At 37.7% G+C, this 14,827-nt stretch overlaps 1 protein-coding gene across 1 annotated transcript in view; it reads right to left on the bottom strand.

Annotated features, from left to right (window-relative positions):
- The window catches only part of ATP8B4 (ATPase phospholipid transporting 8B4 (putative)), a 259,928-nt gene that overhangs the window by 198,337 nt on the left and 46,764 nt on the right, over positions 1–14,827 (bottom strand).

Here is a 14,827-nt window from a genome sequence, read left to right as displayed (position 1 = left end):
AACTGTTAGACTAAACACTGTTATAATCAGGGAAAATGAGTGTGGCCCATGTGTCACCAAGAAGTGGATGCAAAATGAAGAAAGTATGACTTTGTGTGTAATGATGTCTCTGTTTCATGCAAGGACACCAGCTAACATGTAGTGTCTCCCTACACAGGCTAAGCACTGTGCCAAGCACTGTACATACATCTCAGATAATCTCCAAAAAATTTAATGAGCTGTTGTGACTTCAGCACCATTTTACAGAAGAAGAAACTGAGGCCTAGAGCAATTACAAGGGCTGCCCATAAAAGCTCTTTTGTAGAGTCATGTGTTCTCCCAAATGGTATGTTTTTCCTGGGAAATTAGTCAGAAACAAGCAATATCTGGACTCCCTCTTGATTAATAAATCCACTAACCTTCCTATAATATTCTTTGGTAAAGAAAAGAACCTCTCAAAACTGAGACAGTGGAAGGTGCACATGAATTCAACCACCTAGAGCAGTTACTCTCAGTCCCTTCAACTCAGGGACAGCATCATCAGGCTTGTCTAGGGAGCTCCATTTCCCCTCTAGAGTTCACAAACATAGACAGTGGCTAGGCAAGCTTTCAGGCTTCAGTCTCCCCCCAGAGCAAATCTGCCTGGCAGTATCATAAACCTTGTTTTCTTTTCTACCCTCAGAATTTAATGCAGTGTTCCAGCTTCTGCAAGACTGTTGTAGAACTAGTAAATGGCCTATGAATAGTAATTTGTCTACAAAGAACTAATTTTGGACAATTACCAGGGGAACAAATTAAATTTCCCTCTGAGATTAATTTAATCACACTAATTTTTTTTTCCTCCAGGGTGTTTAGATGCATAGAACATATAAAGGCTTTTAACTAGGTCCAAATAAAACTTTTCTTTTGTGACATCTGAAAAAAAGCAAAAATACTATTAAAATTATATAGAGACAGAGAGAGACCTAGTATATGCCTTCTCCAGAGAGCTAAGATATAAAACAAAAGGAAGCCATACACAAGAGGAAAGAAATCAAAAGTTGTATTTCAGTGGGACATTCACTGGGCATCCCTAATGATTTGTTTGCCTATTTCTGCTTACCAAAGCTCTTCTGCGCCTCCTCCATATAGATCTAACATCTACAGGGAGTAGGTCCTCAGCTTTGACCTATTGGCCCATCGCATTCTAGGGCTGTAGAGGCCTTGGAGGACCAGAGTGGGCATTTATTTGCATTGAAATGAAGCTGGCTTGCTCAGGTCCATTTCCTGAACCACCAGAGTGTCTTTGGACAATGTAGTGTATATGAGCTGCTTTGTTTATGAGGACTAAAAATTAGACCATGTTCACACTGCTATGCCGTCTGGGAACTAGGCCAAATTTCAGGCAAGACGTCAGCATTTATGATAATAACAAAAGCACAATGGAAAAGTCCAGTTAATGAGGAGACACCCATAATGAATTTCCCAAAGGGCTGAGGGGTTTTAATAACACACTACAAGTAGTCTAATCCTTTCTAGGACTCTACCTCTTACACTAGGTTGCTACACAAATAACACCATGCAATCTTCTCCTGAACCCCTGGGGATCAAATGAGTAAGTAAGTGCATCTCTGAATTCCCACCCTCTTCAGGGTGCTGGGCAATAAATCTAAGTTTAGAAAAACCACATCACCTGCCTTTGTGATTTTTGTTTGTTGAGTAGTTTTTAATTGAGAGTAGAGGTTTTGAAAGGGAAGGATCAAGAACTGGTTGGGACACAGGAAAAGAAAATTCTCTACATGGAATGGGAAAAAGAAAGAGGCTTCAAAAGCATCTTGTGTCATTAAAACACAGTAACAACAATAGTAATTTATAAATAAATTGAAGTGTTGATCTTTTATTTTTTGTGATGACATCATCTACAAAGAGTTTAGTGAATTTTCACCAAATTTGGAAGTTTCACTTAGAATGGTCTGAGTTAAACAACGACTAAATTTGCTTCAGGGAACTGGAAACAGGGCTCCCTAGAGACATACATAAACATAGGCAGTTGTTTTCTGCAGGATCTGACACAGAGATTCAATAAGAAGCTCATGTGAGTGCCTAGCAGAGCAAGAGCTACCATGATGTGGGCAGAGAAAATACACAGTGGCTTCAAATGTGAGTCTCCAATCAAAACTCACTAAGACAGATAGATGGTCTAAGTTGCTGAGCTGCTTCTCACAGGAACAATTCTAAGTATTAGGATCCAGGGTGAGTTATAGTGGGGATTTGTTTATTTAATAGTTAATGATCCACCCCATCCTAGTGAGGCCAGCTAGGAATAACAGTGAGTGGCCAAAGCAGACCAGATCCTCTCCCCTGTTTCCTGAATAAAGGAATGAATGAGTGAATGAGTGAGTGAGTGAGTGAGTGAGTGAGTGAGTGAGTGAATGAGGAGCTCCTGGTTGTATCACCTATACCTTCTCCACCATCTCATTCTACTTCCTTCTCATTCCTTTTCCCCAGTGCATTCCTCTGATACATTCCTCCTCCTGATTCACTCCATCTGGGGTAAGGGTACAAAAACAAATTTCATCCTGACTCCTATGCAAGTGTATCAGTTTGGGGGAGAAAAAAGCCAGAGAGATTGTTCCATTTGGCAGAATAGTAGCAGGAGGCATTTCATGGGAAGAGAAGCCTGTGCTCTGTGTCCCTCCACTGAGGGTCACCTGTGGTGACCTGTGGTGATATAAATAAGACAAAGGATTTGAAGAGTGTGGAGGAGGGGAAACCTAGGGGTCTGACATGTGGCCTGAGGATTTTATGAGAAACTGGTTTTCCCAAATGGTTATTATCTTATTTATAACAACAAAGGATGTCAAACCATTTTAGACATTCTCTTCCCACAATAGTCCTTTCCAGGGGGATTTTGCCTATATCCTCAGTAAGGAAATTGACACTCAGGAAGGCTAAAAACACCTGCTTAGGCCAAGCCAGTCATGGCCCACAGCGCCCCCTCCCTGGGCTCCTAGGAAATTAACTGATCCCAGACCTGAAGAAGAGCCCCAACTGGACTTTGAGCTCCTTGAGGAAAAATACTACTGAGTCTTGTTGACTTCTATGGTTCTCACCCCCATGCCAGTCACACAGCAGTTCCTCAGTAATCGTTGCCCTTTATAATTTAGTTTTTAATAATACTTTTAATTTTTAAAAATGAACTAATGGGACCTCATCAAAATATAAAGCTTCTGCACAATGCAGGAAACAATCAGCAAAACTAAAAGGGAACCAACGGGATGGGAGAAGATATTTGCAAATGACATATCACATAAAGGGATAGTATCCAAAATCCATAAAGAACTTATCAAACTCACTACCCAAAAAACAAATCATCCAGTGAAGAAATGGGCAAAAGACATGAATAGACACTTCTCCAAGAAGACATCCAGATGGCCAACCGACACATGAAAAAATGCTCAACATCACTCATCATCAGGGAAATACAAATCAAAACCACAATGAGATACCACCTCACACCTGTCAGAATGGCTAACATTAACAACTCAGGTAACAACAGATGCTGGCAAGGATGCAGAGAAAGAGGATCTCTTTTGCACTGCTGGTGGGAAAGCAAACTGGCACAGCAACTCTTGAGAACAGTATGGAGGTTCCTCCAAAAATTAAAAATAGAACTACTCTATGACCCAGCAATTGCACTACTAGGTATTTATCCAAGGGATACAGGTATGCTGTTTCGAAGGGACACATGCACCCCAATGTTTATAGCAGCACTATCAACAATAGCAAAAGTATGGAAAGAACCCAAGTGTCCTATCAATGGATGAATGGATAAAGATGTGGTGTGTGTGTACACCCCACACACACATACACACAATGAAGTATTACTCAGCAATCAAAAAGAATGAAATGTTGCCATTGCAACTATGTGGGTGGAACTAGAGGGTATTAGGCTAAGCGAAATTAGTAGTCAGAGAAAGACAAATATCATATGACTTCACTCATATGAGGACTTTAAAATACAAAACAGATGGACATAAGGGAAGGGAAGCAAAAATAATATAAGAATGGGGAGGGGGACAAAACATAAGAGACTCTTAAATATGGAGAACAAACAGACGGTTGCTGGAGGGGTTGTGGGAGGGGGGATGGGCTAAATGGGTAAGGGGCTTAAGCAATCTGCTCCTGAGATTATTGTTGCACCAAATGCTAACTAACTTGGATGTGAATTATAAAAAATAAATTATAGAAACAAATAATACTTTTAATTTTTAATAACTATGGTTGTTAAATAAGTATATAAATAAATGAACAAATAAGGGGTCAACTATAGTAATGATTCAGAGAACCCCTCTACCAAAAAACTGTACACACCTATTATATGACCATGTATTATAGGCCAACTCTTTGTGTCAAACATGTTCTCTGGCTATTGCCTTCCATTTTGACTTGATACCCAAGGGAAGACACATTAATTTCCAATTCTTCAATGTGAAGAAGATCTCCTTCCTGATAGGAAATATCTTGGAAACAGCAAAGTGCCAGGCAACTAGGTAGAGACGGGAAGTCAGATATGGGGAGGGAAGCTGGAAAGTAGAAGGAATGGGATAGTCCATCCATAAACAGCTGCTCCTGAAAGCACTTCACTTACCATGAGCATAATCTTGAGGAAGGGACTTATCACAGCCTGTATCACCAACATTGTACACCATCCACACTGTGAATTCAAACTGGGTTTTGCATTTATGAACAAGCCCCACTGTTTCCCTGAAAATGCTATTGAAAAATGCCAGGTTTCTGTAGCAAAATCATGATATCAAATACTTTTCAGTGTGTGCCTTCTTACTCATGACAGAGGCAGCTATTTTGACAGGAGCTATTGCAAAGGAGAAGGATGAGGCAGAGAACAAGGAAGGGAGGAGGGAACGGAAAAGGGAAGGGATACAGTTAAGGAGGCAGACGTGCCTTAAAGAAAGGAGTTACACATGGAAGAAAATAAATCAAACCTCCAACTTAAAATTTATCGATTAAGATTACTCTCCTTGCAAGCCTTATTTCAGGAAAGCCTCAAGAGCTTCTTGAAGACACTTTCCCAAAAAATCTAAGTCATATTTGCCATAAAGAATTTTAATCCAGGGGCGCCTGGGTGGCGCAGTCGGTTAAGCGTCCGACTTCAGCCAGGTCACGGTCTCGCGGTCCGTGAGTTCGAGCCCCGCGTCGGGCTCTGGGCTGATGGCTCAGAGCCTGGAGCCTGTTTCCGATTCTGTGTCTCCCTCTCTCTCTGCCCCTCCCCCGTTCATGCTCTGTCTCTCTCTGTCCCAAAAATAAATAAACGTTGAAAAAAAAATTAAAAAAAAAAAAAGAATTTTAATCCAGTTAATAAGTACTTGGTGAATGCCAATTGCCTTAAGAAATAATTGACTATTAGGAAAAAGTGAGGGCTTGGATTCTGCGAACTGAAACGTTTTACCAACTAAGTAAACTTGGAACATTATTTCCTAGTCCCTCCAGTCTTCAGTGTCCCCATCTATAAAATATGGGTAATAATACCTACCACGCAGAGTTATGAAGATTAATAAAACACATTTAAAGCATTAGCATTATGCTTGATAATTAAATGTCTTTTCCCTCCTCACCTGTTTGCTTTTTTTCAAAATCTTCAGGGCACTCCTAAGATAAAAATAGAGGATTGGTCTAGTCCTTCTGAAACCCAAATGTGTATATGAATCCTTTGGGAATTTGGTTAAAATACAGATTCTGACTCAATAGTTTGTTGGGCGGGGGGGGGGGGGGGGGTTGCATATCTAATAAGCTCCTGGTCTGAGGTCTGTGGAACACACTTCAAGAAGCAAAGTATTAAATAACCTCTCAGAATATTGATAAAGACAAATTTCTGAGATATAAGATAGGTTGCATGCATTTTTTTCAAAAGGCTATGTAAATAATTTACATTAGTACAAATCCAAAACAGTCCCATTTGTGCACTGTAGATTATGAACCTTCAGAGATACTTGATTTCACCAGCAGACCATGCAGCTGCATCATCACAGATAAATGCCTTACAACAGGACTTAGACTATAAAGACAAAGCATCCTTTTTACTGAGCTGAAGATTTTCTTCTGGACTTCTCCTTCAATCCTTCAAGAAAAATACATTGAATGAAAAAAAAAAATCATTGGGGAAATAATGGAGCTTTTTCACACACTTTCCTTTTTTTTTTAATATGAAATTTATTGTCAAATTGGTTTCCATACAACACCCAGTGCTCATCCCAACAGGTGCTCAATACTCATTACGCAAAACCCATTACGCACCCTCCCCTCCCTACCCCCCCACCACCCCCCCTCCCCCGCATCAACCCTCAGTTTATTCTCAGTTTTTAAGAATCTCTTATGGTTTGGCTCCCTCCCTCTCTTTTTTTTTCCTTCCCCTCCCCCATGGTCTTCTGTTAAGTTTCTCAGGACACACTTTCAATTTAAGCTCTTGCAAATAAAAAATCTGACCAAGCATTAAGTTGGAAAACATAGGACCGTGGAAGAAATTCCATAGGTATATGAAAGCAAGGGGGAGCATGGCAGAGTGAGGAGAAGAAATGCAGGTGCAAGAAACCCTTTTTTTTTTTTTAATGCTGAAGCGCAAAATACTGATCATTTGCACAGACAATAGCATATAGGCCTTTATGGCTTCAGGAAATTATCTGTAATTATTTGTTCATAAAACAAATTCAGAATTATTCCCTATGTTAAAATATTTGAAGTATTGATTTTAAGTAATCATATATGTATATATATAGTAAGGACAGTTAATTATGATATATATATACGTCATATATAGACATATATACACGTCATATATGTATATATATGACGTGTATATATACTTGAAGTATTTTAAGTACACTTAAAATCAATATTTCATTTATTATATATTATATATATAATTCACATTTGAATTAAACAAAAAATCAACTACCTTTCATACTCAAAAAAATTTAATTTCAATATACCCCAGGAGTACTTTTGAATGAGTTGATCATTTTCTTCAGTCAGTTTAGGCTGAGATGGGCTTAAAGGTGACTGACACTTGACTTTTTGAGTGGCCAAATGGTTCCCCAAATCTAGACAGGGTCTGAAGTGCAATGCAAATTAGTAGGTTTCCAAATCAAGTCAGACCATTTTTACATAAATGCAACATTGTATTTTACCATTCTTTTGTAATTTTTTTAAAAAGACATTATTAACAATATGAACTTGAAGAAAATATTCATCTCTTAGAAAATTGTCTTCCTTACCCAGATTTAGTAAAAATGCTAATTGTAAGTCTAACACCACGTATTTTCATACTTAGTATTACAATGCCTTATACTGTTATTTCATTTGTGTATATAAAATCCCAAGGGGAGAGCAAACTCTTAAAGGAATAAGACTTATTTTATACTTTTTTAAGTCTCTAAAGTACTTAACAAAGTGACAAACACCTACTAACTACTCAATACAAGGCTGATAAGCCCAACTGGAAAAATACAAAATGACACAGTAATTCCCAGTACAAAACCTAGAGAACTACTTTTGCCAAAATAAGATAGGCACTAGCATAGAGACTTTTCTCATTTTTAGCACATCTTCAAACAGTTTATTAACTTTCCCATATCAGAGAGCAAAGGAGAAGGAAAAAAAATCCAATATTTCTTTAGCTTATTTTCTCACCTAGAAATGTCTGAACAATGCTGTCTCTGCAAAACATTATGAAGTTCAGCCCATTTGTGCTTCTAACCTCAAAAATGTCTTGCCTAGAACAATGGCGTTTTTGTGGCATTTGGTCTACAAGAGTATTTAAAATATCACAACATGGAACTAAGTGGTTTGCAAGAATCATAGAAACACGACTTGGAAAGGAATCTTTAAAGTTCAATTATTTATTCCATCCTTCTGCTTCCATATAGAAGCCATTTAAGCCAGCACTGTAACAGCTTTAAAAAAAAAAAAAGTTTTCTGCTTATTAAGATAGAAAGCAATGATCTGCCTAGAAATTAGGTTGGTGGTAAGGACAGTGAATTATAGAAACTGGAAACTCGTTAAGTCAGCAATTCATAATGATTAATGGTCCAATGGCAACTACAGGGAAGTGTCCAGTGATAAGGTACATGGTTCTGTCTCAAATGTGTTATACTCAATATTTTTATTACTTACTTATAACAGTGATTCTCAATCCTGTTGTGTCATTAGAATTACCTGGAAAGCTTAAAAAAATATACTAATGCTTGGACTCTACTTCCAGAGCTCCTGATTCAATTGGCCCATTCGATTAGACATCAGTGAAGATGTAGAAGACATGCTCCTAAGTCTGCATATGACACAATAATGAAAGGAATAGTTTATGACAGAGGAAATCCTATCTGTTGTGTGTCAAATTCTATGACAAGCAAGATAAAGAGAGAAATGTGACAGTCTTTGTCATTAATGATGAAAATGAGATTAGTATGAGATTAAGATAAGTTAATCATCACCAAAAAGCCAGTGCAATCTTAGATTGCATTAATAATTCTTCTCCTACTTCGAGCTACTCGAATAACTTCTAGAATATGGTGTTTGACTTTGGAACAACCCACTTTAAGGGATTATAGAAATGCTTAAGATCTTTGGGAGAAAAAAAAGAGGAAACTGCAGATGACTGTCCTGGAGATAAGTCTACTCAATGAACCCAGGTTTAGAATTTTAAAAACATTATCAGGTTTGTCATGTGAACCAGAAGACATGTTGGCTCTGTTTTGGCCTCAGAAGATAAACCAATAGATAATAAAGCAAGAGAAAATCAATTTGGCTCAAGTGAAGGAAAAACTGTTTAATGGTCAAAACTATCCAAAAACAGAGCACCAGAGAAGTTCCAAATTCAGTCATTAAATACAAAGGTTGAAAATGTGTTACAGATAGAGTGACAGTCCCAGTTTATGCCCACTGTCTTGGCAAAATAACTAATAGGATCCCCTTTCATTCTCACAAGTGCCCTAGTTTGGAACAGAAATTATCTATTCTCCATAGTTTTGGAGCATTATCAGAATAATTAAAGAAAAATTAAGCCAGGTGGGCCCCCCACACTCCACACCCTTCCCCACTGAAGAGAGGTGGTGAGTTCCCCTCTTGTAGAGTGATATAAAGACTAGATATGCAGTCAGTGAGAATTCTGGAGAGAGAAGTGAATGGGAAAACTTTAAAGGATAACTCCACAATTGAGACTCTCTAATGCACTTTAGCTAACTTCCTTACAGTACCTGAAAAGTGAGTCATGTTTTATCATTTGTATAAAACAACTTTTCTTCCCTGGATGTCACCATCCTCAACCTATCCAAAATGCACCTGGATAGCCGCAGCCATAATGACATGACCTTGTTTCACAGCAAGCTGGACAACCCAGGAGCATGAATGAAACCCAGAACACTTAGGGCTTCTAGAGAAGTCAAGACAGGTATACCAACAGCCAGAGGTTTATACCACTGATCTGTATACAGGAATCTGATTGCTGTCCTCTGCTCAATTCCTTAAAGAACAGGCTTTCTCTAGTCAAGCCAGAACATTCTTACAAAGATGCACACACATAGTTACAACTAAAACCTTACTTACATGCACACATTCATGCAACACACATACATTTACACACATACATATATAGGTCCTAACCAACTCCTAGCATCATATTTAATATATTTTCAAGTCTGACATTCATGCTTAAATAGCTTACCTTTGTAAGAAACTGCAGAAAAAGCTAGATTCAAAATACAACAGTAATCTGACCACTGGTTTCATAATTGTGGACATGAATTTGAAACATTAAGACAAATGATTAATTTTCCAACTATAAAATGTAAAATATGGTAATTGCCATCTTTTCATAGTATGATTCACAGAACCAAACTATTTGGTCCAGTAAAGAAAACTACAAAACAAGATAAAAATCACTTTGAAACCGTTAGCGTTGGTGGTTTTTCCGTTAACTTCTCAACTGTTACTACTCTTGCCAAATTTTATCCACATGATTGATTTATGGATTACTTTCATAAGCCATTTGCCAACAAAGGAAACTGCATTTGTGTTGCTCACTCCACACAGGAAGTTACTTCTCTTCCTGCTCCATCTTTTCATTTCTTTGCCTGGCAATAGCCAGGCAATAATGGAGCTCTAACATTCTAACACCAAAATTAGCTTATTTTAATTCTTCTAACTGCAATTACACATTGCTTGGAACCTTTTCAATTTCATGTCACTGCAATGAAGAAATTAAATTTTAAATAAAAGTCTGTGTGGCTTTACTTGAAGTTTACTTCACACACAGATGAAACGGAACACGTTTATGAAGACACTAAAATTATCTCAAACATGCAACAGGTACGTAACAAACACTTCAGAGTTGTAGAGTTTAACTGGATTCTTTAACTACCTTAATGCGCCATTTTAGAACATTTAGAAATATGAATTCAGAGTCTAAAACAAAAGATTAAAACAGACCAACCAAATAAAAGAAACAAGGAATCAGACAAATGCTTAGCCAAAGAATAAGACTATTTAAATAAATCAGATGTCAAAGAGATAAAATGTTTCTACTTTTAAACTCTTAAATCCAGAAAGAAAATGAAGTAAAGCCCAAAAATTACCTTTTCTCCTCCACGTAAATTATTTATAAAGGAAACACTTCTGTCATATAGAACATAGAATAATTTACACGTATTAACAGCACACAAAATAGAAGACATTTGCAATGTTTGCTAAAAAGCCACTGTTGCTATGGGAATGCCCTAATACAAAACACAACAACCAACAACCAGAAACCCTTAACAAATGCAAGTTACTGGCACTTTCCACAACTAATTCCAACTTGTCACACTGCTTGTCATCATCTGTACTCTTTGGTTGGTGCATAAATTGCTCTGATAATCAGGCCTATTGGTGACGATCTACAACATACCGGTGCTGCTGCTATGCTGCTCATGAAGAAAAGAAAGAGAAACCCAAATTTCTCATCAGGCTGAAGATTAAATCAGGACTCATATGTGTCTCAACATATTGATATTTTAAGAGTCTCCCCTCTCCCTAAAAAAATACTTGGAGTTTTACCTTCCCATGCATTTGGATAGCCAAAATATGTGAGATTGATTCAAAAATGTACTTAATTTCACTAAGCCTTAAAGCTTATATACGATTTCCTTCCTTTTTGTTGCAAGTTCTTAATGGTGGGCTATACCATGCTCCCTACTTTTGCATTTTTTTCCTGCCTCTGACTCTCAAATATTATCTTTAAAAAAATAATAATAAAGGTATTTTCTTCAGGTCCTCCAATTGTTCCCTTCCGATTTAAAGATGTTTTTCTTACCATATGGAGGTTCCTCAAAAAATTAAAAACAGAGATGCCATATGACCCAATAATTTCACTACTAGGTATTTACCCAAAGAATATGAAAATATAAATTCAAAAATCTGTATGTGCCCCTATGTTTACTGCAGCATTATTTACAATAGCTAAAGTATGGAAGCAGTCTGTTTATGGACACACAGATAAGGAAGATATGATATATATACAATTAAATATCACACAGCCATAAAAAGGATCTTGCCATTTACAACATGGAGGGACCTAGAAGGTATCGTGCTAAGTAAGTTCAACTGAGAAAGACAAATACCATATGATCTCACTCATATACGTAATCTAAAAAACAAAACAAATGAAATAAATGAACAAACCCAAAGCAGAATTAGACCTATGGAGAACAAAGTGATGGTTGCAGGGGAGGTAGGGGGAAGATGGGCAAAATGGATGAAGGGGAGTGAAGTACAGGCTTCCAGTTATGGAATGATTAAGTCACAGGAATAAAAGGTACAGCACAGGGAATATAGTCAGTAGTATTGTGATGAACACTGTATGGTGAACAGATATGTTGTGGTCAACATAGTATAGCATATAGACCTGTCAAATCGCTATGTTGTATGCCTGAAACTAATTTAACATTGTGTGGCAACTACACTCAAATTAAAGATCTTTTTAAAAATAAAATAAAGATGTTTTTCCTTAGCTCTTAACCTGATGAGCACCTAGCATTAGAATGATTATGCAACCCCACTCCCCCCTTTCCTGAGAGGCTCCTTTCCCCTGGCTTTCATCTCACTGTCCTCTCTTTGTTCTCCTCAATCTTTGCTGCTCCTACTCCCTCTTGGGCTCCCCCCTTTCCCTTTTCTAACTAAATGTGGGTTTCTCCCTCCACACCCCACAAGTCAGCCATCACTCCTCAACAAGTTCTATTTTTCTCCTAGCTCGAAGCATCTTCTTCCAACTAATATCCCTACTCTACAGTTATAAGCTCACCCAGTTACATTCTGTATCACCTGGGCATCTCCATTTGGATACCTAGTCTATTTTATCTGGAAGGCAAAGAAAATCCCTTTTCACTTTGTGACTCCTTAGCTCCTGGGAGCCTGTTACCTCATATTCAAGTTTTCTTAAACAATCTTATCTCACCTACCTGAATGATAATTTCCTATGACACACCCCTCATGCCCAATTGGGTCTAACTACAGGACTTTGCCCATTTCCCTCCCTTCTTAATGTAGGTGGTAAAACAACAAACAAACAAGGCTCATATCACTTCCCATTTCCTCTGACAAGACTTCCTCAAAAACTCACAAGCCATATCACACAATTAGGATTTAGCATTATCTTTTCCTTATTACCTGTTATCAAGTTTGTTCTCATGGGTTAGTCTTCCCTTCTTGAGTAGATCGTATATGCTCAGGTAGAAAGCAGAATATATAGCCCCTGTTTTAGCAAACCCCGTAGCAGGCAACACATTGCCATTCTAAGCAGATAAGGCCTTGTAGCATGCACTTTGGGGCCCACTAAAAATAGCCTGCTCGTCTTTTTCCTCATTTTTTTAAATTGAAGTATAGTGACACACCATGTTACATGAGCTTCAGGAGTACAGCACAGTGATTTGGCAAGTCTGTACATTATGCGATGCTTACCACAGTGAAGCTCCCATCTGTCACCATACAATGCTATTACAATGCCATTGACCAAATTCCCTAGGCAATACTTTTTATCTCTATGACTTACTCATTTCATACCAGTTTCCTTGTGTATGTTTATCCCTTCAAGCTTTTTTTTAAATTTGTTTTAATCTTTATTTATTTTTGAGAGAGAGACAGACAGACAGAGTGTGAGTCAGGAGGGGCAGAGAGGGAGACACAGAATCTGAAGCAGGATCCAGGCTCTGAGCTGTCAGCACAGAGCCCGACACAGGGCTCGAACTCATTAACTCTGAGATCATGACTGAGCTGAAGTCAGACACTTAACTGACTGAGCCACGCAGGTGCCCTATATCCCTTTGAGCTTTACATTCTTTTTGCACACTGCCTCAAATCTTTGAAAAGTAAATAACTCAACAAACACACGTTTTTAGACTTAGAGTGGGCACATTGTGTATATATTGAATTTTGAATATCATTTTTATTTCTATAAAAAAGGGGACAGTGGACGTTCAATTCACCCACACACACAGGAACATGAAGTTTTACTGAGGTCTACAGAGGTCCAGTAACCTCATTCAAGCTCACATACCCAGAATAATGGTGAACCAACCACATTTTTCTACTCCACTCTCAACCACCTATTCTAAGAGAAAAGAGAAGTAGAAACATATAAAACCCTGTATAAATGGATGAAGAAAATAGAAGCTGTTTTGAAGGGAGTCTTGGTGATGTCACTCTAGCACTAACTGCTGAGTCAGCCAAATTGCCACACTCTTTGGAAAACCCCAAATGTCATTGTTCTAAGCACAAAAATCACAAGACCAACAGCAAATTCCATCCAACAGCCATGATATCAACAAGACATTTTAAGATTTTAGGAATAAATCAAGATATCAGAATTGCAATTTTTGGATGCAAGACTTTCTTTATAAGCATGCAAAATGATTTGGTTACATTTTCACCAACCTATGTAAGCCTGTGTACACTTCCTAAACAGGATATTTTAGCTCAAGAAAAAAAAATCCTTTAGAAACTTCGCGTCTACATTTGTGCATAAAAGGCATTCGGATATTAAACGTGCAGCTTTACTGAAGTTTCTGAGTTTGAGGCAAGACAGTTGCATCACTCAAATGAGTTCAAACCCCTTCTCAATTCTGTTAAAGTTCCAGAGAATTGAATGAGGATGGTGTATGCCTACGTGGAAAAGGGAGAGAGTAAGAACCAGTAGGAATACCAACGTTTTCCAACATCATTTAGTTTTAAACAAAATCAGAAAATAACCATAATTAATCTAATGCTTTTTCTGACATTTCTTGACATCAACACATATTAATATGACTACAACTGTTTTCACAACTTCTACTATTCACTTTGAACTTCTTTTAATAGGGATAATGAGTCTGGATGTTTGGCTGGCTTTACCAAGTTTTCTAACATTTTTAACATTAACATATTTTAATACAACAACTGTTTTCCTTACTTGCATTATTCTTTCCTATTATTAACCAGGAAAACTTTGAACTCCTTTCTAATGAGAATAATAATTCTAGCACTTGGCTGGCTCTCCCTAGAGTCTCCAATCCTACTTTGCTGTACACATCTTGGCAGTCCAAAATCCCTCTTGTAATTTTATGTTTTCTACCTTCCAGTTTCCACAATCTCATGTCTAATTTACCAATTAATTTCACCTAGAATCATTAACCTTGTCTTTTGTTAATGTTCTAAACCCTTTAGCTCTTAAAAGCACTTTTGATCATTTTTTAAGCCTGTGTTTTGTCCTATAATGTGGTTTGAAGCTTTAGGCTTTGTTGACAAATTAAGGTTCTCTAGGTATTGAAATATCTTCCTTCAGCCTTCA

The sequence above is a fragment of the Lynx rufus genome, unplaced genomic scaffold, assembly GCF_022079265.1.
Source record: "Lynx rufus isolate CCGP_SWC_20201006 ecotype Redwood Valley unplaced genomic scaffold, mLynRuf1.p SCAF_13, whole genome shotgun sequence".
Lineage (NCBI taxonomy): Eukaryota > Metazoa > Chordata > Mammalia > Carnivora > Felidae > Lynx > Lynx rufus.
This window is presented reverse-complemented; position numbering and strand designations above follow the sequence as displayed.